The sequence below is a fragment of the Mirounga leonina genome, unplaced genomic scaffold (genome assembly GCF_011800145.1).
Source record: "Mirounga leonina isolate KUSES-001 unplaced genomic scaffold, KU_Mleo_1.0 Mir_174, whole genome shotgun sequence".
NCBI classification, from domain to species: Eukaryota; Metazoa; Chordata; class Mammalia; order Carnivora; family Phocidae; genus Mirounga; species Mirounga leonina.
Genome location: NW_023270451.1, coordinates 68266453 through 68291674, shown reverse-complemented (window position 1 = coordinate 68291674; position 25222 = coordinate 68266453). Strand labels below are relative to the sequence as shown.

The 25222-nt window shown below is 41.8% G+C and overlaps 1 protein-coding gene and 1 long non-coding RNA gene across 4 annotated transcripts in view; one reads left to right on the top strand and one right to left on the bottom strand.

Moving 5' to 3' along the window:
- Positions 1 to 13471, bottom strand: part of NRF1 (nuclear respiratory factor 1) — a 137130-nt gene extending 123659 nt beyond the window's left edge. The window contains exon 1 of one of the 2 annotated variants that reach the window (XM_035021092.1): positions 13339 to 13471. The gene's annotated coding sequence lies outside the window, so the exon portion shown is untranslated. The remainder of the gene's footprint in view (positions 1 to 13338) is intronic. The other variant, XM_035021093.1, reaches the window with a different exon arrangement.
- Positions 13472 to 13513: 42 nt separating this feature from the next.
- LOC118021077 overlaps positions 13514 to 25222 on the top strand; it is a 36550-nt gene continuing 24841 nt past the window's right edge. For both annotated transcript variants that reach the window (XR_004682088.1, XR_004682089.1), the window contains exons 1-2: positions 13514 to 13901; positions 15599 to 15989. This is a non-coding gene — a long non-coding RNA (uncharacterized LOC118021077). The remainder of the gene's footprint in view (positions 13902 to 15598; positions 15990 to 25222) is intronic.

Below are 25222 nucleotides of genomic sequence, written 5' to 3'. Positions count from 1 at the left end.
TGCAGAGACTGAAATGATATAGCCACAAGTCAAGGAACACCAGCAGCCACAAAAAGCAGGAGGTGGTAAAGAACAGATTCTTCCCTAGAGCCTCCAGAGAGAGTGTGGCCCTACAAACACCTGATTCCTGACTCTGGGTCTCCAGAACTATGGGAGAATAAATTCATGTTGTTTTAAGGCACTTACTTTATGGTAATTTGTTATGGTAGCCCTAGGAAAACAGCCCCCCAACTCTCTTTCCAGCATACCCCATTACCCTTCCAAAAAGGCTGAAGGTCCCAGGGACATTTAAACTAAAAGACAACTCAGAGGACTTTACAAAGAAAATATAAAACATATATGATTTTAGAAGTCCTAGAGAACAGAAGACCAGTAGGTAAAACTTACAGGGAGAAATTTCAGTTGAAACTAAGCTTTCTAACCATCCAAATGTCTTAAAGATTAAACAAACTTTGGGTAAGAAGTAAATTTCCTCTCACTGGATGTGTTCAAGAAGACTGATGATCATATAACTTTGGGGAGCAGGGGTGGCTTAAATGACTTAGAATCTGGTCCCACCCTGAGTTCCTAAAAATTATAAAGTATTAGATAGCACCACAAAGCCTGGTAAAAAGGTAAAATATTACAAATGAATTTTGCAAGGCTTCTACAATCATTCAAATAAATACTGACTGCTTGTTACGTGTCAGGCAGAGTGGTTGGTAATGAACACTGTATCTACTATCATGAAGCTTTACAATCTGGTGGGAAAAACAGACATAGATCAAGAAATATACAAATAGGGACACCTGGGTGGCTCAGTTGGTTAAGTGACTGCCTTCGGCTCAGGTCATGATCCCAGGTCCTGGGATCGAGCCCTACATCGGGCTCCCTACTTGGCTGGAAACCTGCTTCTCCCTCTCCCACTCCCCCTGCATGTGTTCCCTCTCACGCTGTCTCTCTATTAAGTAAATAAATAAAACCTTAAAAAAAAAAAAAGAAATATACAAACACATGTAAAATGACATGTATAGACATGGTAAATGGAAAGTGCAAAAATGAAGATCTGATAAAACCTCCTGAGGAAATTATGCTTGAGCAGAGACCTGAATAAAATTTATATGATTTTACTAGAAAGAGAAGAGAGGGAAAAGCTTTCCAGGTAGAAGGAACACCAAAGGAAAGGCTTTATGGTTAGGGGAACATGACTGATACAAAATGAGTTCAAAAGTTAGGTACCACATTAAAGAGCTTTGTCTTCATCCTAAATTCAATGGGGGGAGCACGACCAGAGCGGTGTACTTAGACAAAACCATTTCATTCTGGCCGCACTGAGGAGAATGGATTAGGGCTCAGCCAGAGTGGATGCAGGTGGACCAGTTAGAGGTTATTCCAACAGTTCAAGAAAGAAATGATAGTAACTCAGACAGAAGTAGTAATGGGGAAATGAAGAGGACAAATTGAATTTAGAAAGCTAAATAAACAGGATTTGATGACACAGGAAGACTAAAGTTTCTGTTCTGATAAACCAGATGAAATGGTGGTACTATTCACTGAGGTAAGCAAGAGCTGAACAGGAGCAAGTTTGATAAGGGAATTTCATTTGGAGATGTAAGTGCATCTGAGACATCCAAGAAATACCAATTAGGCCATTGGATATAGGGTTCTGAAACTCTATTTGTAGGCCAAATCTGAGTATGCATATTTACATGGAAGAACTGCATAAACTTTTTATCATTAAGGGAAACCAATCATTGTTACAAAGTAATCATAATTCTTAAAAAAAGATAATTTCAAAATCATGCTAACCTAAAAGACAAGAATCACTACTGTACCAAAAGCCCTAAATTAATACTAAACAAAGATTGGGGCACCTGGCTGGCTCAGTCAGAAGAGCATGTGACTCTTGATTCAAGGGTCATGAGTTTAAGGGCCATACTTGGGTATAGAGATTACTTAAATGAATAAATTTTTTAAAAACTTTAAAAAAATACTAAACAAAGATTACCTATTTAAAGGGCAGTGGATGTATACCACTCTATGGCTACAAAATGGATTCCTTCAGAATGAAGACAATCCATCTTGATGGAATCTCAAGTTAGAATTAGCTATTATTCTCACATGTTCGGATACAAAAACTGAGAACAAGTTTAAGAGGCAGTAAGTTTGTTCTTTTTATTCCCAGATTCTCTACCTCTTGCTCTATCTGCAAGATATTGATTTAGCATTTTAAATGTCAAGCATAAAGTTTTTCTCCTAGAAAAGATACTAATCTTCAGAGTAAAAGAGAATAAATAAATCAGACATTTTTCTTCCAACACACACCTCCATAAGCTTTATACTATACTTGGTTGAAAAATGACTAGATTGCTTTGGATATTAGTTGCCGTAACTAAGGAACTATTTACCCTAGATGTGCTTCCCATTTTGTATAAAAAACAAAAACAAACCAACTACCACAGGGATTAAAGACAGAACTAAAGGAGAAGGTAGGAAAATTGGGTTTTATTACTAACTCTAAAGAGAATCCACTGTATAAATTAAGAAAGTTAACTTGAGAAATATCTATTTTTACATAAAATTAGAATTATATATGCCACATGCTTCATTGAGGGTAGCATGAATGAGATTACATAGCATTTTATATTTGTACATATATTTTATATATATATATAAAATCTTTTGAAATCCCCATAGATAATGCTAAAAAAAGAAAAACCAGGTATTTTTAACACTTTTGTATTATACTATTGCTGCTACTAATATCTAATTTGCTCTCAAGAGGAATAAAACAACTCAAAAGGTCCCAGGGTAAAATAAAAGAGCCAATAATATATTGAGATAAATTTGTTCACTTCAGAAACTATCCTGCATATAGAAACCTTACTCAGAAAGTATGAGGACAGAGTGGAGAAAAAAACGAGTTATTATGTGAATGAAATTGAGGTTAACCCAGGATTTAGCTTTCATTCTTCACTAAGTAAGCTTTCACAGGCCAGCCCTTTTGCCCTTACTCCAAGTTACCCTTACTTCAGCAAAAACACACGGAGCGCGAAACAGTCAGCAAGCATTTCCTGAACAAATTTGTATTTGGAGAGAAATTTTTAAATATCTTTTATATTTCATTAAAACAAATGGATTTACAACTGCGCCATTAAGAATACTTCAGGGCAAAAATAGATGAATTACATAAAATTAGACATTTTTGGTTCAAAACAGTATGCACAGTATTATTGCATTTATCATATACAGTGTACTTACGCATGTACATACATATAGACTGAGAAAAATAGAACTTTATATACTAAAATATTATCTTTTTATGGTATAATTACGAACATTTTAAATTTTCTTTTTGCTTTTCTACAATGAACATATATACATGCCTTTTTACTTTAAGAAGAAAATACCATTTTTATTGTTTAACATGTCATAACACAGACTCAATTAATTTTAGAATTAGAAATTTAAAATTTTTATTTAGAAGAAACTTTGGATACCATTTCTGTCCTCTTCATTTTCCAAGTGGGGCAACAGGCCCAGTGAGGATAAGTGACTTGCCTGCCCAAAATCTGATAGTGAGCCTTTAGGGCCATAATTATATTATCCATACTTATGGGGCCTGGCGGGGGGGGGTTGGTTACAAGAGTTAATGCATGTTCACTAAAGATAATTTCAAAGTTATAAAAAAGAAAATGAAAATCATCTATATGCTTATAAACCAAAGATAACAACCATTGACTCTGGAGGGTTTTTTGTTTTTTTCTTTCTAAAATTTCTCACTACAGAAATATTTTTATTTTATTCTTATGTTAATCCCCATACATTACATCATTAGTTTTAGATGAAGTGTTCCATGATTCATTGTTTGTGTACAACACCCAGTGCTCCATGCAGAATGTGCCCTCAATACAGAAATATTTTTAATGTAAAAAAAACTTTTAAAATATAGGACCAAAAATTAAGGAAAAGACAAAATTTTAACATTCAGTCACATAACTGGGGATATCAGAATTATTTCTTCTTAGACTTAGTACCTGAAGCCAGTTTTGGGGCAAGAGATTAGGTCTATGACAGTGTTTTTAATTAGTAAACCTTGGTTGGTTCTTTAATTTGTGGATTATTGTTATACAGAAGATCAATTACTAAGAATTTTATTTCATAATTGTTTAATAAAAGACAAAGAGCCAAAAAAAAAAAAAAAAAAGGAAAAGATAAAATACTCCAGTTCTATTTAGGGATCTTCTTTGTAGATTAGTGAATGTAAAGATAATCTACAAACACAGCTAATTATAAATTCCATAACACAAATTTTCTGTTTAAGATTACCCAATATTAATTCATTGCTTTTACTTATTTATTTTTTTTTTAAGATTTTATTTATTTGACAGAGAGAGACACAGTGAGAGAGGGAACAGAAGCAGGAGGAGTGGGAGAGGGAGAAGCAGGCTTCCCGCTGAGCAGGGAGCCTGACGCGGGGCTCGATCCCAGGACCCTTGGATCATGACCTGAGCTGAAAGCAGATGCTAAACGACTGAGCCACCCAGGTGCCCCACTTATTTATTTCAGAGAGAGAGAGAGAGAACGTGGGGAGCGGGGGGCAGATTCGCAGGGAGTCTTGGGACTCCAGGATCGTGACCCCAGCAGAAGGCAGACGCTTAACGACTAAGCCACCCAGACACCCCTTTCTATCTTTCTTTCTTTTTTTAAGATTTATTTATTTTGAGAGAGAGCACAGGAGGGAGGGACAGAGGAGGGAGAGAGAATCTCAAGCAGACTCCCTGCTGAGCCAGACAAGAGGCTCCACAACCCTGAGATCGTGACCTGAGCCAAAATCAAGTGTCAGATGCTTAACTGACTGAGCCACCCAGGCGCCCCCATTCATTGCTCCCTTGTATTTACCAATAGTCCATAAAACATTGCTGGCATTAATTATAGAAAAAACATGAATTATGAACAAATATGTTTATAAAAACAAGCTAATCAAACTCGTAAGTTATGAACCATCATTAACTCAATTAGCAAGACATTTTTAAAAAACTACTTCATCTTTATCTTGTCCTTTTAAAATTCCTACCTTCTGGGACACCTGGGTGGCTCAGTCAGTTAAGTGTCTGCCTTCAGCTCAGGTCATAATCCCAGGATCCTGGGATCGAGTCCCACATTGGGCTCCCTACTCAGCGGGGAGCCTGCTTCTCCCTCTGCCTGCCGCTCCCCCTGCTGTGTGCTCGTGCTCTTTCTCTGATAAATTTTTAAAAAGTTCCTATCTTCTATATACTTTATAATGTACACAAATGTATTAGTACAATAGCACAGGAACATCATTTATAAATAAATGTGATTCAGAATGTGTGCTCAAAATTTTTACTTGTATGGGTGACCACACAAGTCACTGGAGATCACTGCCCCAGAACCTAGGGCTTAGCTAACAAAACTGTCTCCTAATCTAATTTCAAAGATCCAAAAATCAGAGGAAGAAAGTAAAAATGACCAATTATCTACAATTTCAGAATGAGGGGCACCTGGGTGGCTCCTAGGATAGAGCCCGGCATCGGGCTCCCTGCTCAGCGGGGAGTCTGCTTCTCCCTCTCCCTCTGCCCCACACCCTGCTTGTGCCCTCTCTCTCTCAAATAAACAAATAAAATTTAAAAATAAAATAAAAAATTTCAGAATGAAATGATTTTGGAATAAGTAGTTCTAATATGGAACATTATTAAAAATTTGCTTAAATTTCTAGATTTTATTAATAACTTAAGAAATTTGAACACTAGCAATTTGTTAGCATTAAATCATCATACATCTCAAAGCATTCCATAACTGTCATACTTCAGAAGGACCCTGTAAAATAGGCCAATGGTATTTTCACTTCATGGTCAGAAAAATTAAGCAAGTAAAGAATGTCTTGCCCCAAATGACTAGACTGAAACATTTGTGCATTTTAGAACATTTCCAAAGTATAAGAACTCCAAACTTAAACATTTTTGAGTGCAACCTATGAACCACTTAGCTTCCTTTTAAAACTCATTCTCTCTTTAAAACAATAGTAATTTGATTGCCCACAAAGCCTACTGTATATAGTACATGAATAGATAGTCATACACTGGTGGGCGTATTAAAAGAACAAAACAACAACAACAACAACAAAACAAAACAAGGAATCCAGAAGACTTGGCAAGATTCTGAAATTGGTTAAGTTTTGCTTTGGCATTCCTCCCACCTTCCTTCTGGTGCTCTTAGTCCTATCTCCTGGAGGTGCCTCAGATCTTCCCGAAGTTCTTCACCTGAGATACTCACTCAAAATTTCTTCCCCTTGGTCTGTCCCAGTCAATCAAGTTAACGGATTTCAGCCAACCAACACAACCAGTATTTGACTTAATTAACAATACTGAAAAAACCTTTGACTTTTCTGTGTGTCAAGAACGCTATGGACCCTCTCCCCAGAAAAACTGCACAGGCACACAAAAAATTTTTCATACAATTTCAAGAGATCAGGGTTACATGACCAAAATATATCCCTGATTCCCAGAACTATAAAACCCAGGTTAAAAACCCCTGTACTTAACATTAAATTATAAAAAAATTTTGCATCTTAAAAGACGAAAAACTCAGGGCGCCTGGGTGACTCAGTCGTTAAGCGTCTGCCTTCGGCTCAGGTCATGATCCCAGGGTCCTGGGATCGAGCCCTGCACCGGGCTCCCTGCTCGGTTGGAAGCCTGCTTCTCTGTCTCCCGCTCCCCCTGCCTGTTTTCCCTCTCTCGCTGTGTCTCTCTCTGTCAAATAAATAAAAAATCTTTGGAAAAAATACTAAAAACTCAGGGATGCCTGGGCGGCTTAGTCTGTTGAGCACCTGCCTTCTGCTCGGGTCATGATCCCAGGGTCCTGGGATCAAGTCCCTAGTGAAGCTCCTTGCTCAGTAGGCAGCCTGCTTCTCCCTCTGCCTGCCACTCCCCCTGCTTGTGCTCTGACAAATAAATAAAATCTTAAAAAAAAAAAAAAGGCTATAAACTAAAACACATTATACTACTCAAATCTATAAAATCTAATTGTTAGAACTGAAGTCTTCTCAAAGCTTTTATGCTATAATTCCCATAAGAGAAGGGGAAGAATAGGACCTATTTCTAAGCATGGGTCATCTATTAAATTGGGTTTTATAGACCCTGTATTCAATAATGCTCTAGAAATCTATTGTTTACACTATCATGATTCCTGTCAAAACAATACACACACACACACACACACATACACACACTACATACACACTCAGAAAATGCCTTTTATCTCTTAATTGCCAAATCCAGTTTTCATCCCAATGAGCTCTCCGTAGGATTTCATGTTGCTAAATTCCCTGTTACAATTCCCTTAACCCCTATCCTTAAGTTTCTTCAAACCCATACGATTTATCTTATCTCTTTAGCCATTCTTTTTCAACTTCCCTCATAGGCCCCTCCTCTTCCACTTGACCTTCAGATGTAGATGCTTGGCAAGGTTGCCCTTAGTCTTCTCCTCAATCCTGATATTATACTCTTTTGCAGTTTCTGTATGACATTATGCTAATGGATACAAATCTCTTAATTGATCCCCTCTTCCCCTCTGCTCCAGCCCAAATCTGTCAATAAGGAGCTAGCTGATGTATCTTGATTCCCACATCTAGAATCATACCCTATTACCTTCTTTCTCAAATTCTGTTCTTCCAATACAGTCCCTATCTTAATTAAAGGTATCATCATTCATTAATGAACTATACTCTTTGAACTCCCCATGCTCTTCCCAATCAAGTCACAACCTCATCAGCTTCATTTTCCACTACTCCTCAAGCATAGCAAAATCTACTTGCTATTCCTCAGACTATCAATGCCCTTCCTCTAACCTCTTCTCCATCAGGTGAAACAGCTACTCACTTTTCCAAGTCCTACTTAAAGATCTCCTACGGTCTTCCCCAACCTCACTTACTCTCCCCACATTACTCACTCCCTGCCTCTATAATTCCACACCAATCTTTATTTTACTTCTCAACAACCTATACTGTAGTTAGTTGAGCCCTTATCTTTCTCCTCTAGTAGACAAGGCCTGTGGTTTACTTTTTACTGTAGCACTTAACACCTGCCTGGAATATAGCATGTCTTTGATCAATGACTAGTGAATGAATGGCAAAACTCCAAGGACATAGTTAAGGTTATTTCTCAATGAAGGGTATACCTTATTCCCTTTTGAACATAAAACAAGAATTAAGTCCCCTAGTCCCTCACTCCCCATTTCTAGTCCACTGCTTAGTTTTAAGCACTGTTTCATGGGGACATTTCCTCACTTCCTCTTGTTTTTGTAGGTCTAGCTGCCAGCCTAACCACATTAGCATTCAGGAGCAGCAACAAAACAGACTCTCCAAGTTCTAAAAAGCAAAGACTTTACAATTACCAATAGTGATACAAGTTCCTTTTTAAAAACAGTCTTAACGTTTATGCATAAAAACTTCATTCTTCATAATTCTGAAAAAGGCTTGGCATAGTTTACCCAACAGGCACCATTTAAGAGTTATTAAGAAAATGTCCATTTAAACTGTCAGCCAAAATTTTCGAATTTATAACCACAGAAATCAGCATGCATGAATTTATCTAAATACTATGCTTGTATACTAAATACACTATATATTTATCTATAAATCAGTCTAAACTACCAGATGACCCACACATAAGTAGTTCTTTTAGCTTCCTTTAAAAATATGTGCCCAGGGGCGCCTGGGTGGCTCAGTCGTTAAGCGTCTGCCTTCGGCTCAGGTCATGATCCCAGGGTCCTGGGATCGAGCCCCGCATTGGGCTCCCTGCTCCGTGGGAGGCCTGCTTCTCCCACTCCCACTCCCCCTGCTTGTGTTCCCTCTCTCGCTGTATCTCTCTCTGTCAAATAAATAAATAAAAAATCTTAAAAAAAAAAATACGTGCCCAAAGGGGCACTTGGGTAGCTTAGTCAGTTAAGCGTCTCTCAGCTCAGGTCACGATCTCAGGGGGTCGTGAGATCAAGCCCCATGTCAGGCTCCGTGCTCAGCTCGGAGTCTCCTTGGGATTCTCTCTCTCCCTCTCCCTCTGCCCCTCCCTGGCTCGCTCACTCACTCTCTCAAATAAATAAAGAAATCTTAAAAAAAAAAAAAATACATGCCCTAAATTCCAGTGATCATCCCAATCTATAAAACTAGATTCTTTTATCAGAATCAGTCACTCTTCTAGAGTAACCAACTTTCCCAAAACACACTCACATACACCCACACACCCCTCCCTTAACAAACCTGGTTTCCTCAAAAAATTATCTGATGGTTCAGTAACAGTTTGATAAGGCAGGCTACAAGGTCTGGGATTCTGGAGGCGATCCCATATGGTACAATTATCTTCTAAGGCTACTTTCGGTGACAGAATACAGATTTGCCTCAAGGGATCACATTTGCCTCCTAGTTTTTTTTATTTTTGTCTTTCAAAAATATACTAAAAGCTCTCTTTAAAGTTGTATTTCTGGGGCGACTGGGTGCCTCAGTCGTTGCTGAAAGCGTCTGCCTTCGGCTCAGGTCACGATCCCAGGGTCCTGGGATCCAGCCCCGCATCAGGCTCCCTGCTCTGCAGGAAGCCTGCTTCTCTCTATCCCACTCCCTCTGCTTGTGTTCCCTCTCTCTCTGTCTCTCTCTGTCAAATAAATAAATAAAATTTAAAAATAAAAATAAATAAATAAAGTTGTATTTCTGACTTTTCTTCACTTCATAGAAATGTTCACATTTTAGGCACACAGACATGGTGAGAAGGCAAAAAAAAAAAAAAAAGACCGTATGATGAAATGTGTTTGAAGCTTCGATAACTAAACTGCATTGAGTGGGGTCAAAAACTCACTAGCCTAATTCTGAACTGCACTTCAGAAAAAAATATATATTCTAAGGCATATATAATTCACTTATTTTTCTTGAGCGGTCAAAAATTCTTTTCATTTTCCAATTTTTGTCCATATTACATCAAAATAACTTCAGACAAAGCATTCTTGTTGCTCCAAGATTGAAAGTTTCCAATAGCTCAATGTGGTTGTAATCTTCTGGAAACACCTGAAGTTGATTTGTTTCACCTCCTTTTACCATTTCTCTTCCAGCCCGTTCACCTTAGAAGAATATTGATGGACCAAAGTTCTAACTGAAAAGCCCAGAAAGTGAATAATCCATCCCTTAGCTAATAAGAAAGGAACTATGATACATAATGCACAAAAATTAACACGTATCCAGAGCCTCAAAAACAAAACAAAACAAAACAATGATTGGACTTGGTCTAAATAAAATGATTCTAAAATAAGCTTAACAAGTAGGTTTCTTTTTCATTGCTGTTTTACTAAACATTTATGAAAAATTATACTTGGGTAAGCTCAGGCTGAAAACACTAGTTTTAGCTCTCAAGGAAAACATGAACGAACAAAGAGAAAATTTTCTAAAACGTTTTTTACAAAAGACTGGTATTTAAGACTGATTTTCCAAATACAATACACACACACACATATAATTACATAATTAATAAGCATCACACAAAGTCACACACAAACATTTAAATTCAAGTATCACATTTCCTGGACTAATTACAACCCCAGAGAGGGTGCACTGAAATTCTTGAGGTTAGAGTAGACACTTCTGAGACTCAACAACCCAGAGTTCCCGCTTTACACTCCAATTTTTCACAGTGGCACTAAGTGGATGAACAAGCCCACTGCAGCACAAAGCACTGGGGTTGCCTAAAGAGATCTAACAGAAGCTGAACATACGCAATAACTTCCTGTTCTCCAGACTGGAGGGTGTGCTTCTAAAGGCTGACAATTCATAGCCCTTCCAAAAACCAAAAGTCAGTACGTTTTTTTCAAATACTTGTGAAAAAAATTTTAATTTCAAAAATTACTATTCATCATTATTATATCCCAACAAACATTTACTGAATGCCTTATTATATATGAGGTATAAAAAATTTAATCCCAGACCCCAAGGAGCTTAAATTTCCCTTAAAACAATCACCCATTTGTGATTATTTCACATAAAATATTTCTTGAAGACAACCCAGGGGTCTGCTTGAACTCACAGTATACAGGCAATGGAAAATTCAGGTATTTAAATCACAGGGAGTTTGTCTTCAGCTCCCCAACAAAATTAGAGATGGATGTACACTTGTGATTTAATAATAACAAGAAACCTGCAATTTTGGGTTCCATTGGAATATATATGAATTGGGAGGGAAACCTGAAATCCTTTCTTCTTTAATCCCTTCTAGATCTGGACAAGGGCTCTCATTATCTGCTGCTCTTAGAGTTATTTCCTAAATCCAGGAGCTAAATTTCCTTAAAACCTGGTAAGAAATCTATTCCCATGAAAACTCCTAGCTTGAGGATGATTCCTTTTCTTTTTAGCTAAGTGAGAATATGACCACTTACTACTAAGCAAAAAGTCATTTTCTCTCATATATGTTGAGTTTGAGATGGGGGGAGGGGAAAGGCACATAGATGAAATCAAAGGACTTCAAATAAGGATGTGCCAAAAGATAATAAGCAGTACTTCTTAATCTGATTGTTTTATTTTTTGTTTTTGTCATGGACCCAGTTGAAAGTCACATTTAATGCCTGTCAGAAGAAAAAGAAAAAAAAGTCCCTTAACACAAACAATTCTCCACACCAAAGAATAAGGATTACATTACATGTGATAATTGTATGTTTCCTCTCCTGCTCATAAAATAAGGAAATTACACTCATGCACAGATTCTAGTCATATTTTCATTACCTTATGCGATAACACATCAAGAACATTTAAACACAAATCTGGATACTACTACTGAACTCTAAAAACAAAACAAAACCCCCAGCATCTCCAAGGCCCCTCACCTCTCCTTTCTTGAGTGAGGAACAACCCAATAACCTACTGTTCAGTCAAACTAAAAGGAATTTTTTAAAAAAAGGCTGGACATGAAATAGGAAAAGGATCACCGTGGGCATAGACGATGCCCTGGGAAAAAAGGTGAGATGCGCAAACCCATTCTCCTGTTACCACTGTCCAAGCTGACAGGTTCACTCACACCGCCTTCACCTTGAAAGTTTCCCAATCCATTGTCTCCACACACTTAAGAAAACGTGAATTTCGCTCTGAACACAAAAAAAATTAAGCACAACTGACACCAGCTCTGAAGTAAGCAATTAATATATTCTAATCTAATGCTTAAGAAGGGATGGAGATCAGGCAACAGCTCCTCCAACTGGCTGGAGCAGATTACCATTTGAAGCCCTAAAAATATTAAGATTTTTAAACAACTCCAAGTTCTTATGGGCACGGTCAGATGCACTGTAGAAACTTTGCGACCAGCAGCAACGACACAACAGGTGAGAGAGGCGGTGGACATCATTGCACAGTGAGGTGGACAACATGCAGAGGCAAACCCTTGAGTTCCCCGAAAGGCTGGGGATGTGAAATAATACCCTTGCACAAGGCCACCCAGAGCCCCTGTCTTTACAGTGGCAACAGTTCGGTTCCTTCCGAGGGGCGCGCCACTCCCCCTCTCCTCACCCAGAGGACCACCACCCCAGGCATAGGAAGAACCGAGGCCCCTCCACCGGCAGCATCTCAGCTGGGGAAGAAAACACAATGTCGCTCCTTATTTCTGCGTACAAAAGGACTTTGCGCCCTCCTCCTCGAACTGCCGCCGCTGCTGCCCGGGCCGCCTCCTAACTTGCAAGAAGGTGGGCAACGCGCCATATTCGAGCGTCCCCCGGTCTACCTGGGTAACAAGCCCACGCCACCCCGGCGGGAGGAAGCTTCGGAGGCCGCCCGAAGAGCCAGACTCCTCTCCCGCAGGAGACAGCAGCTCCCGCGCCCCGGCCCGGCCCGCCGCGCCGCCCGCGGACCAGACCGGGGAAGGGCCGAGGGGGCGAGCGGGGAGCCGCGGCTCCGGTCCCGCGCAGCCCGCCCACCTCCCGCTCCCGGGCCCGGCGCGCTCTCCCAGGCCTCCCGCTCCCGAGCCCGCGGGAAGACTGGGCCCGGGCTCCGGGTTCTACGGTGGAGAGGAGGCCGCGGCCCCCAGAGCCTCAGGCGGCGGGGGAGGCCGGAACCCTGGGGCTCTCGGGAGGGCAGCGCCTCCCTCCCGAGCCCGCCAGGACGCCTGGGGCCTACTGCGGCCTGCGCATCCTCGGGGTGGCGGTTTGACTGGGCCGGGCCGGGGCCCCCCGCCCGAGGCGGGCCGAATCCGGCGGGGGCCCAGGCCCGGAGCCGGGGGCGGCAGGGTGCAGGCTGCGGGGCGGGCCGGCCGGCCGGCGGGCGGGCGGCGTGTTGCGGCTGCGCCGGGGCTGAAATAGCTGGAGATTGCGCGGTAGGGCACTCACCTCAGAGCGGCTGCGCTACCGTGGGCCTGCGCCGTGGAGACTGCGACCGCGCCGGCTCCTCGCAGCCTCCTGCCACCAGCGGCAATGGCGAGCGCTGCCGCCTCTGCCGCCGCCGCCGCCGCCGAGGAGGGGGAGGGGAGGGAGAGGAGGCACGCACGCGACGCACGGGCTCAGCTTCCCCGCCCGGCGGCCGCCATGATGAGGAGGTCGGCGTTGCCTCCGCGGGGCCGGCAGGGAGGGGGATCTGGGCGAGGGTCTCTGCCGGCCCCCGCGGCCTCCGGGAGCCCACGTTTAGCTTGACAGGGTTGGATGGGGCCGGAACCATGAAGGCAACTGGATTAGTCAAGTGTGGACTCTTGGGAGAGTGGCGCAGGCAGCCCAAGATGGTTGCTAATCTGGAAATAGTAACGTTTCTCGCCCCCCAGCCCCGAGAATTATAGCACCTCCTGAACAAGCCTCGACAATTGGGAACGGGCTTCCCCGCATTTTCCTCAGTCTTGACAGTCTCATCTTCACCCTTTCTTCGGAATGACCTTTGTTTCCCGATTTCAAACCCTGCCCAGGTATTTAAAAGCAAAAATTTTTGCACAAAGCAATATTTTAATTTATCCGCTCATTCATTCGTTTGGCAAACATTTCTAGAGGGCCCTTTGTGTGCCAGTTTTGTTCTGGGCACGCTGGAGATGCACCTATTAGAAAGACGAAGTCCTTGCTGTCAAGGAGTTTGTACGTTCAGTGCAGGGAGTCAGAAGCAATAGGGACCCCCAAGCAGGTGCCTGAGAAGTAAAGAGGAGTGGGTAGCAGAAAAACTAATGTTAGAGACATACGAGAGGTAGTTTTTGTTCTTGGTTTTTAAAAGTGGGATCAGGAAACTACGTGCATCAGGATCAGTAGGGCTGATTACTTAAATGCTGGGCCCCAATTGGTTGTCTCCACAATCTTGGCTTGTTAGCCCAGGAAACTGCATTTTTAACAGCCCCCCCCCCCCCCCACACACACACCTTGTCCTGGTAATTCTCATGAACACCATAATTTAAGAACCATTGCGTTAGGATGCATGGTTGGTTCAGGCTACCAAATCATCTCTAATCAAGATGCTGCGAAAGACTACATGGTCTCCCTGCCGCAGGAATTGCCCTCTCCAATCCATTCTACCCCCTATAGCTTGAGTGGTCTTTCAAAAAAGAAAACATGTCATTTCCCTGCTTAACAGGCTTAATAAGATCCCATTGCACATAAGTTAAAGCCTAAAATTCTTTGAGTTGGCCTCAAGGCCCTTGGTGACCTCACCCCTGTGGCCATCTTCGACCTCATCTGCCACAGACTTCTCCCTCAGGCTGCAGCCAAATCAGGAAGCTCTCAAGTCATACATGGCAGGACATTCTCCCACCTCATAATTTTGGCAAGGGCTGCTCTCTCTGCACAGAACTTTCTTCTCCATTCTTTACACCTTCTCGTCACCTGTCACTTCTTTAGGTCTCAACATTAATGCCTTTTCCTCCAGGACGCATTCTCGAATCCCCCCACATTGAATGCTTTGGCTCTTTTAGCATCATACCCAGTGTTTATCACTTGTGCTTATTGAGCACTCAGAATGTTTCAGGGCCTATTTTAAGTCCTTTACACAAATTATCTCCTTTCTCATTTAATTCTCAAGGAGAGGCCATGAGGCAGATATACTGTTATTATTATTATTATTATTTTTTATTCATGAGAGACAGAGCGAGAGGGAAAGGCAGAGGGAGAAGCAGGCTCCCAAGGAGCAGGGAGCCCAATGCGGGACTCGATCCCAGGACCCTGAGATCATGACCTGAGCCGAAGGCAGACAGACGCTTAACCATCTGAGCCACCCAGGCGCCCGATATACTGTTATTATTATTTCATTTTGCAGGTAGAGAAACAAGGGCATGTAGAGATTATTTGCCCAAACCCAGACAATAAGAGGTGGAGCCAGGTCTGAAAGCCATCAGCTTGACCTCAGAGTTGTGCTCTTAACCATTACCAGCATTTTCACATTGCAGGTTGATCCCCACTGAGGAAGCACAAAATGAACTTAGTGGGTCATGACCAACATTTCATAAAAGAAATAGAAAATATCAGAGAGCATCAAACTTAGTAAGGCTCTTGTTTTGTGAAGTTTTTATTTCAGATATATAAATGTATGTACATAGGTTTGTGTATTTGTACTGGATCATGATACTGGTTTACTGGATTACAGCTACAAAAAGTTTGAAAGTACTGCATTACTCTTTCTCCACAGCACTTCTCAGACCATGAATCCTCCACAATCCAGAAGCTGCCGGAGGGCAGGGATTTCATCTTGTTCATGATTTTATACCAGCATCTCACGCAATGCCTGGCTCATAGTAGACCTTCAATAAACATATAATGAGAGACCTCTGTGTCCATCCTCCTCAGACATGCAAGTTATTTTCTTAAGACAAATGAGCCTGTGAACCCCAGTTCCTCTATCCAAAAGCCTCTTCATTCTGGATAACCAAATATTGTAGAATCAGTCTCAGGGAAAAAAGCAGAAAAATCTACCCTAAGAGATTAAAAGAACTGGATTCCAATGAAGTGACAGTGATCAGCTTCAGCACGTGGAAGTCAGAAACTGTAGACAGGATAATGTCAGAAGACAACTCTATAAGGTAAGGTGTAGGTAGTAGTTGCATTAAGAAAGAAGGGATGACTTGGGGCGCCTGGCTGGCTTAGTCAGTGGGGTGTGTGGCTCTTGGTGTCAGGACTGTGAGTTCAACCCTGCCTAGAGCAGAAAGAACGAGAGAAAGAAGGGAGGGAGGGAAAGGAAGGAAGAAACAAGCAAACAGGGAGGGAGGGAGGAAGGAAGGAAGAGAGAAGGAAAAGAAAGAAAGAAAAAGAAAGGCAGACTGACTTAAGGTGACTTAATCTTGGCACCCAGAGCAAGGATAAAAAGAAGCCTAGACCCTTGAGAATATATTGGGAGTTCATCAGCCTTGGCAATGCAGGAGATTCCCAAGTTGGCTTTGCTTTCAATAAGCTGCTGGTCATTTGCGGACACCTAGGTGGCTCAGTTGGTTAAACGTTTGCTTTCAGCTCAGGTCATGATCTCAGGGTCTTGGGATTGAGCCCCGTGTTGGGCTCCCCGCTCAGTGGGGAGTCTGCTTGTCCCTCTCCCTCTGCCCCTCACCCCGACTCGTGGTCTCTCTCTCTCTCAAATAAATAAAATCTTAAAAAAAAAAAAGAAGCTGCTGGTCATTTGGCTGGCTGAATTATAGTGTGTGCTAAGAACCAAATGAGTCGTCCTACAGATAATAAATGCTCCGGGTAATCAGAATTGAACTTATGTGGGAAATTTCAGAGAGATGTACTTTGATTTGGCCTTGAAGGGTGGGCAAGATTCTTATGGGCATAGAGCAGAAAGGTGAAGACCCTTTAACCGGGTGGATTGTTGTGGGAGACCGAGCAATAGGTGGAAGTGGGAGGCCTCCAAGTGTGTTTAGTAAGTAAAGCAGCAAGGTAGGTCTCAGTTGGGGCAGCCAGCATGCAGGCCTGTCCAAGGTGGTTTGCTCACTAGTGGGACACTTGACAGGATCTGACTTGTGGGAGGCTTTTAGCTCTAGATTTGACTATGTCCCTTAGGGTGGGTAGGGGGAACCACAGGGGATAAGGAGATGAAGAAAGATGGCTGAAGCAACAGTTTTCACAAGGGACCCTTCAGGACCCACTGTGTAAGAGTCACCAAGAGTAGCAGCCTCCCCATTTCTACTTTGGAATCTGTGCAGCTCCAGCCCCATAAGGATTACCAGGAACCTGGAACTTTATAAACAATACAAGGGAGTTTTGCCTCTTTGGGAACACCAAAGGCTGGCCCAGGCAGGGTCTGCTTTTCCAGAGAGTGCTGGCCCCAGGAGCCACACCCCCATGCTTTCAGAGGCCACATCGTAATATGGGTTCTGGAATCAGACTCCTGGTTCAAAGCCTGGCCATACCACTTCCTACCTGTGAGACCTTGACAAGTCACTCAACATTTTAAGCCTCTGTTTCTCTGCCCAAGATGTGGAGGTTAAGAGGTAATATAAGGACTCCAGACAGAGCCTGGACCCAGGAAGCACATAGTAAGTGCTAGGTATTATTAGCTCTTCCTAATTATCATTAATCATGCAAATTTCTTGGTACAAAATACAGGTGTGATAGATGGTGGCTGTTGTGGTGGTGATGATGATGAATAAGTGTGAGCACATGTAAATATCCCTGGGGACTCCCCCAAAAGCTAGGGAGAGCATTCAAGGGATGCCAAGACAAGGGATTTGTGTAAGGGAGCAATGTGTTACAAGGTTAGAAATGTCAAGGTGAGTTTTTGTATGCCTGAGGATGGTTTGGGGAAAAGAGGATGGAAAAGACTGTTTACTGTTACTTTATTTAAATTAATATTTCTGTATTAAGGTAACAACTTTTAAGGTGCCTGGGTGGCTCAGTTGAGGGTCCGACTCTTGATTTCAGTGCAGGTTATGATCTCAGGGTCATGAGATCGAGTCCCATGTTGGGCTCCACGCTCAGTGTGGAGTCTGCTTGAGATTCTCTATCCTTCTCCCTTTGCCCCTCCTGCTTGTGCTGTCTCTCTCAAATAAATGATCTTTAAAAAAAAAAAAAAGTAATAACTTTTAAAATCTATTTTTCTTTGAGCCTTTAAGTTGATCTCATCTATTTCAAAATCTAGGAAATTTTAACAGTCATTTTCAAAGGGCCCTCCTCTCCCTGAACCCAAAGTCTGTTGATGACCCCCTATCCTATGTATTTCCTGCTTCAAACTGTTTCCCGAGTGTCTGTCCTGCCTGTGAGACTTTGAACTATGATCAGGAACTCCTGTCATATAGACACTGCAAGTTCAGTCAGTTAAAACCTGGCCTCATTCTCTTCCCTCAAAGCTGCTCCTCCTCCTGTAGTCCCTGTCTCAATTAACAATGTCTTTTGGATATAACATCTTAGAATCCTTTTTATATGATTTGTCAGGTCAATTCAACACACATTTATTGGGCACCTCTCTATACCAAATGCCAGAGTGCTGGGGATACGGTGGGAAACATGGGCCTTGTCCTTGAGAAAAGGCTGATTAATGCTCCTTCAACTCAACTGGAATACACTACACTCCTTTAAATAACTACTTCACTCATTTAATGTTGTTAAATAACCACTAAACATTTTAAACTGCATTTATATACATATCTACCTTGCCTTTTAAACTCTGTATTTAAATGCCTGATCTAATAAACAGAATGTCCTCATATAAAGAATAATAACAACAACAATAACTAACTTACTGAGCATTCACTAAAAGTCAGGTACTATTGCAAACTCCTGTGTGAACTCATTAATTCCTTCCCAGCAATGTTATGAAATAGGTACTATAATTATACCTATTTCATAGATAAGAAAACTCAGACACAAGAAATTAAGTTACTTGCTCCTAGTCAGTTATCTAGCAAACCTAATATATTTAAAATCTAATAAATTTTAAAATCTAATATATTCAACTTTAAGTATAGTGAATGTCAAACTCTCTCTTTTTTAAAGATTTTATTTATTTGAGAGAGAGAAAGAAAGCATGCATGAGTGGGGAGAGGGGCAGAGGCAGAGGGAGAAGCAAACTCTCTGCTGAGCAGGCAGCCCAAAGTGGGGCTCGATCCCAGTACCCTGGATTCATGACCTGAGCCAAAGGCAGACACTTCACCGACCGAGCCACCCAGACACCCCTCAAACTCTCTCTCTCTCTCTCTTTTTTTTTTTAAAGTAGGCTCCATGCCCAATGTGGGGCTTGAACTCTAGACCCTGAGATTGAGTCACATGCTCTTTCCACTGAGCCAGCCAGGCACCCCCAAAGTCCCTTTCAATACCATTTGCAAACTAATAAAAATCTCTAATACAACTCTGAAATCAATTACTGAATTATATATTTTACATTGGAATCACAAGGCTAATTTATCAGATTCTCTAATAAATTATCTACATCTTACAAACATTGAAAATACCAAATTACACAGAATATTATTAGAGTTAAGACAAAAATACAAATTCTGTGGATTTATTCCATCATTCTCATATATAATTCTGAACTTTTTAGGATTAAATACTATTTATCATCCCAAGCCATTGAGGTGACTGCCTCAAGCCAGCCAATTGACTTGCCTCTGCAGGAGAATGGGGATTCCCATCTCAGTAGGCTGAGATTGCTTTTTGGCCAAGATATATCAGAGAGATTCTTCTGCCACCACTGTGAACATGCCAAGTCCCTTCAATATAATCTATGTCAACAGAATTCTCCTAGATCCTGCCCTACCCTACAGATTAGATTCCCCCTGGTGCCTAACCTAGTTCTTTCTGGACCCATTGATCAGGTTATGGGGTAGATAAAATTCTGGTAACAATCTTAAGTTCCTTCTTCTCTTGATTAGATCCAGCTGATCTCTTCATTGGATGATTACATTTGGCATCCTTTCCCTATTCTTGACCTGTCTGCCACAATCCTAAGGTCATTCCTAATGACAAAAAAAAAAGGTAGATTGGGCCAGGCTGTAGAGGGTCCTAATGGCCTTCTTAGGAATTGGTTCTTAGTTCGGGGCAACAGTTGGCTTTTGACAATTTTGAGCAAGACACTTACAAAGTCAGAATAGTGTAGATTCACCAGGAATCCAAATATGAATTGAGCCACTGATCCCTAGAAGGCACTCAAGGCTCGCCACTTCTTCACTCTCTTTAGGGTGGAGTCAGGATGGTGAGCAAGAAATTTCACCCCACCCCAAAGTCATACCCATATCCACAAAGGAAGAAAAACTTGCTGAAATTGGAGAATATGGCTTAAAGTACATTTTCTAGGGGTAGAGACTTTAAAAGGTAGAAGGTTCAGGATGGGTAAGTGTGTTCTCCCTTCTACTGTCAACATATCCTGAGTGGTAACAGGGCTCTCTTTGCCCTACTTGGAGGCACCCAAGCCAGCATCTTCTCTTTTCTCCTTCTAGGAAGTCTCCAGGCCCTGGGGCTATAGCCCCACCTATGATGGCTTGGACAGCCCCAGCCTTTGGGCAGAGAAGTTGCAGATTTGTCTTTCTGTCCAATTTCTCTGGTGAGCGTGGCTTTTCATGCCACTAGGAAGTAAAGTTCTAAGACTCATGTTTGGGCATCAAGTTGGGGGGAATAGACAGAGATGACCAGAGTCCAGCCTGTCTTTCCTGACTTCTGCATTGTGGTTTGAGGCCAAATACCCAGCTAATAATAAAGTTCTCTTTTGCCTAGTTGTGTCATTGTTCCCTTTCCTTATATTTCCCCTAGTGACCTCTCGGGAAAGGGAGATGGCTGGCCTAGACAGGATTTAGGCATTCCCAGATCTCCAACAAGATATCTTCTCCATATCATTTTAATAACAGTCTTTGGAAGATATTCTGAACTCCCTAACAGACCAAAATTAGGCTGGAAATGTTTAAAAGAAAAAGAAAAACCAACGGGGAAATAAAGGAAAATTCAACATTGCTTGGTAACTAATGAAATACTGAGGGACTAGGAGGGCAAAGGTCAGAGGTAATTCCAAGGTTTTAAGAAGTAAATGACAGAAAGATGGTGGTGTGTTCGACAGTCATCTAAAGGGACAGCCAATTTAGATGGAAAGAGGATGTGTTTGGTTTCAGACAGATTGAGTGACGGGTGGCAACAGGGAAGCCATATGTTTTGGGAAGATTACTCTGGCAGGCAGCAGCATGGAGTGGAGGTGGGGAAGGCTGAGGCAGAGCAATCAGGCATGAATGCAAACTGGTGGTGCCCGTGGCTTAGAAGGGAGGGAGGGATTTGGGAGACATCTGGAAGAAAGCTTAATAGGTGTTTGGAGACTGATTAGATCTTGAGGGTGATGGAGCAAGTGAGTTGTCCAGTAACTCCCTAATACTTACCTAATAGCTTTAGACAGTTGCTCTTTTTAAATATCATTCACTCATTTACTTATTCAACAAATACCTTTTAACGGTCACCTTTGGGTGTGACTTGCTAACTCAAGAGATTCCCCTTCTCTGGAAACTGCCCCCATTCGCAGAAATGGCCCCCAGAAGTCACTCCTATGCTTCAAAACCCTCATCCCCCATTGATGACTGACTCAGGCATGAACTTGACCCAAGCTATGCCAAGTATATTCTCTGTCCTGGGAGTTTAGCATGTTTGACTAAGAGATACAGACTGGAATCATGCTAGAGCTGAGTCACATTAATGGTGGAGTTAGAGAAAAGATCCATGAACACCCCTGAGGTCCCCAAGGCTGCACTATCCCTCTAGCCACAGATGATTAGTCTGGCCACGAATGATTAGTCTGGAAATAGGTACCTGACTCAAGTTGGCTAATCAGATCATTTCCTGGAGATTTTGAAATTGGAATTGAGATCTCTCTCTCTCTAACTTTACAACTTTTTTTTTTTAACTTTGGGAGCTGTAAGCAGAACCATTTTCCACCAAATCAACTGGGGAACAGAGACAGTCCATCAGTAGTGAGAGAAGACACAAGAGAGAATTTCCCAGGGTCCCCACAGTGCTCTAGTCCATAGTTCTCTTCCTGGTATTCACAGGATCCTTGCTGATGGGTTCCCTAAGTTCCTGAATATTCTCCTAATAAATTGCCTTTTTGGCCTAAAAGACTTTGAGTTGAAGTTTCTGTTGGGTAGACACTCCCAAGCTAAAGAGTTCTAGTGAATGTCTATCTGTGTGTATGAGGCTCTGCACAAGACACCACAGATCCACTATGGAGCAGGCTTGGGGTTCTGTACTCAATTTGCTCAGAGCAGTGAGGAGAAGAAAAATTCTGTTATCAATAACTACGATACAGGTAAGAAGAGAAAATCCACTAGAGATGTACAAAGCAAGCTCTTTGGGGACTTACAGGAGGCCCAGAACTGCTAACAGCAGGGCTGGACTAGAACGAGGCAAGCAAGGAGCCACTGACTCTCAGGGTTATGTGAGTGCAAGCTTGGTGCTTCCACAACCCTGAGTGAGCGTGCCTCCTTAAATTTTGCTCCTTAGGCACCTTTCTGGGCTCATCCCACATCTGACCCTGGCTAATAGTGAGGGTCAGGAGGACTTCATAGGAAAGTTAGTACCTGAGCTGGACCTTGGGGAGGAAGGAGTTGGACTTGGTGGCAAGGTCATATAACTCAAGGTAAAGTTAACATTATCAAAAGTACTCCCGTGAGAACACAAAAGGATTGCTCTAGAATCATCAGACTCTTGAGTATGACATGACTTAAGTATCCAGAGCATAAGGAAGGAGGGCACAGTAAGAAAAAAGGAGGGAACATAGAGTGAGACTCTGCAGGCAACAAGAAAATAGTGGTGACTGTTAGAAACTCGGAAGTGACATAATCAGAGCAGTACTTAAGAAGATTAATTGAACAGAATGGCCTGAACTAAAAAAGGAAGGGCTAAGGTCAAGGCAAACATTTAGAGGCTATTGTGTTAATCCAGGCAGAAAGGTGAAAGTCTAAACAAACTGGCACCAGGAATGGAGAGACTATAGGAAAAATAATACACAATTAATACAACTTGACAATTGATTGGATGTTGGAGACGAGGGAAGAGAGGAATTCGAAATACTGCTAAACTCTGTGCAGCTATAACAAAGGATGAAAAAGCATTTGATGAAATGATGTCCAAAATATATACATGAAAAATGCAAGTAGAACTGTGTATATGGTATGCTATTTGTATTTTTTTTTATTTTGCCTGGGTTTTTGTTGTTTTGTTATTGCTGTTGAGGTATAATTGACCTATATCATTATAGTAGTTTCAGGTATACAGCATAATGATTTGATATTTGTATACATTGCAAAGTGGTCACCACAATAAATCTGGTTACCATCTGTTACCATACAAAAGTTAAAAACAAATTTTTTCTTGTGATGAGAACTTTTAAGATTTATTTTCTTAGCAACTTTCAAATATGCATTACAATGTTATTGGCTATAGTTACCATGCTGTAAATCATATCCCCGTGACTTATTTGTCTTATAACAAATAAGGAGATTTGTACCTCTTGACCCCCTTCACCCATTTTGCCCACCTCCCAGCCCCTTCCCCCATCATTTGTATTTTTAAAAGGGAAAAAATGTAAATAAAAATACTTCGTACATATGCAAAATATAGGCATATATCCCTAAAGAAATACACACAAAACTTTGGCATTACTGGCCTGTTAAGAGGGGAGGTAGATAATTGGTGTTCAGTATGGGAGAACCTTTTCAATGTACATCAATGAACCTTTTGAATTTTGAATCATTTTGATGTGTATTACCTGGTAAAAAACAATTCCTTAAAATTACTGAACAAAGGGGCGCCTGGATGGCTCAGATGGTTAAGCATCTGCCTTCAGCTCAGGTCATGATCCCAGGGTCCTGGGATCGAGCCCCACATCGGGCTCCTGGCTCAGCGGGGAGCCTGCTTCTCCCTCTCCCTCTGCCTCTCCCCTGCTCATGCTCTCTCTCTGTATCTCTGTGTCTCAAATGAATAAATAAAATCTTAAAAAAAAAAAAAAAGAGTAAAATTACTGAACAAAAACAACCCCAAAGCCCAAAGATGAGGCTGAAGTATGGAGCTGGTGATAGCAGCTCCATTAACAAAAATAAAGACAGGAAGGGAAGTTCATTTGAGAAAAAAAATGATTGTTTCAATTATGACATACTGAGACTGGGATGCCAGTTGTATATACATCCAGTTGGAGGCATTCAGCTAGCAGTGGTGGAGGGGAGAGCTAAGCAACACAAGGTCATGAAAGAACTTTGCCAGAATAGTCACTGTAATGGTGCAAACAGAAACCAGAATTCATGGGGTGCCTGGCTGGCTCAGTCTGTAGAGCATGTGACTCTTGACCTCAAGGTTGTAAGTTCAAGCCCCATGTTGGGTGTAGAGACTACTTAAAAATAAAATTAGAAGGAAAAAAGGAAAGGAAGGAAAGAAGGAAAGGAGGAAAGAAGGAACCAGAATTCGATGGGTAGCAGAATAAAGGGGAAATGGGAGAGGAGAGGTAACTAGAGTAGGCTATTCATTTAAGAATGATGGATAAAAAGGAGTAATGGAGAGGTTGTGGAAGCTAGAGAGAGATAAAGTCAAGGTAGAATGAGGGAGTGTTGAACATATTTTTAGGCTTCTGGAGAGGAGCCAGTAGAAAGAGAAAGGTTGAAACTACAGGAAGAGGGAGGAATTGATGGAGCAAGGACCCTAAGGAGAAGAGAAAGCACAAAAGTGGGATGAGGCTGAAAGGAGGTGGGGCACCTTCACATTTAAGAGAAGCCAGAGGGGAAGAAGGAAGGATGGGTGAGGATATAGATGTGAGTGTTTATAAGGGATTCATGAAGGAGAGAGGATTCAAGCTGGTTTGTCCTGTTTCCTCTGTGAGGCAGGGGACTAAGTCGTCTGCTGAAAAGGGGACCCAGCAGTCAATAGCTCCAGAACAATGGCAAAGATGTAGAACAGGCCTTGCTTAGGGAGAAAGCACCATGCAAGGGCAGACAAGAGGCTGACCACTAGTGTCGAGAGCCCAACTGAAATGAGGCCCCACACAAATATGGTGACACCAATCAACATGACTCAAAGAGCACTTTCTGTGACTTTCCATAGCAGCCCACAGACAGTCAGGTGGCCAATACATAGTTTTGTTTCCTTGTTTTGGGCTTTCTCTTTTCTTGAGAGTCAACTTAGGTTTGTTTATTTTTAACTGTGGTAAAATACACTCTACTGGTTTGCTCAGGCTGCCATTAACAAAATACCACAGACTGGGTAGCTTACACAACAGAACTTTATTTTCTTACAGTTCTGTAGGCTAGAAGCATGAGCTCAAGATGTCAGCAGGTTTGGTTTCTTCTGATGCCTCTCTCCTTGACTT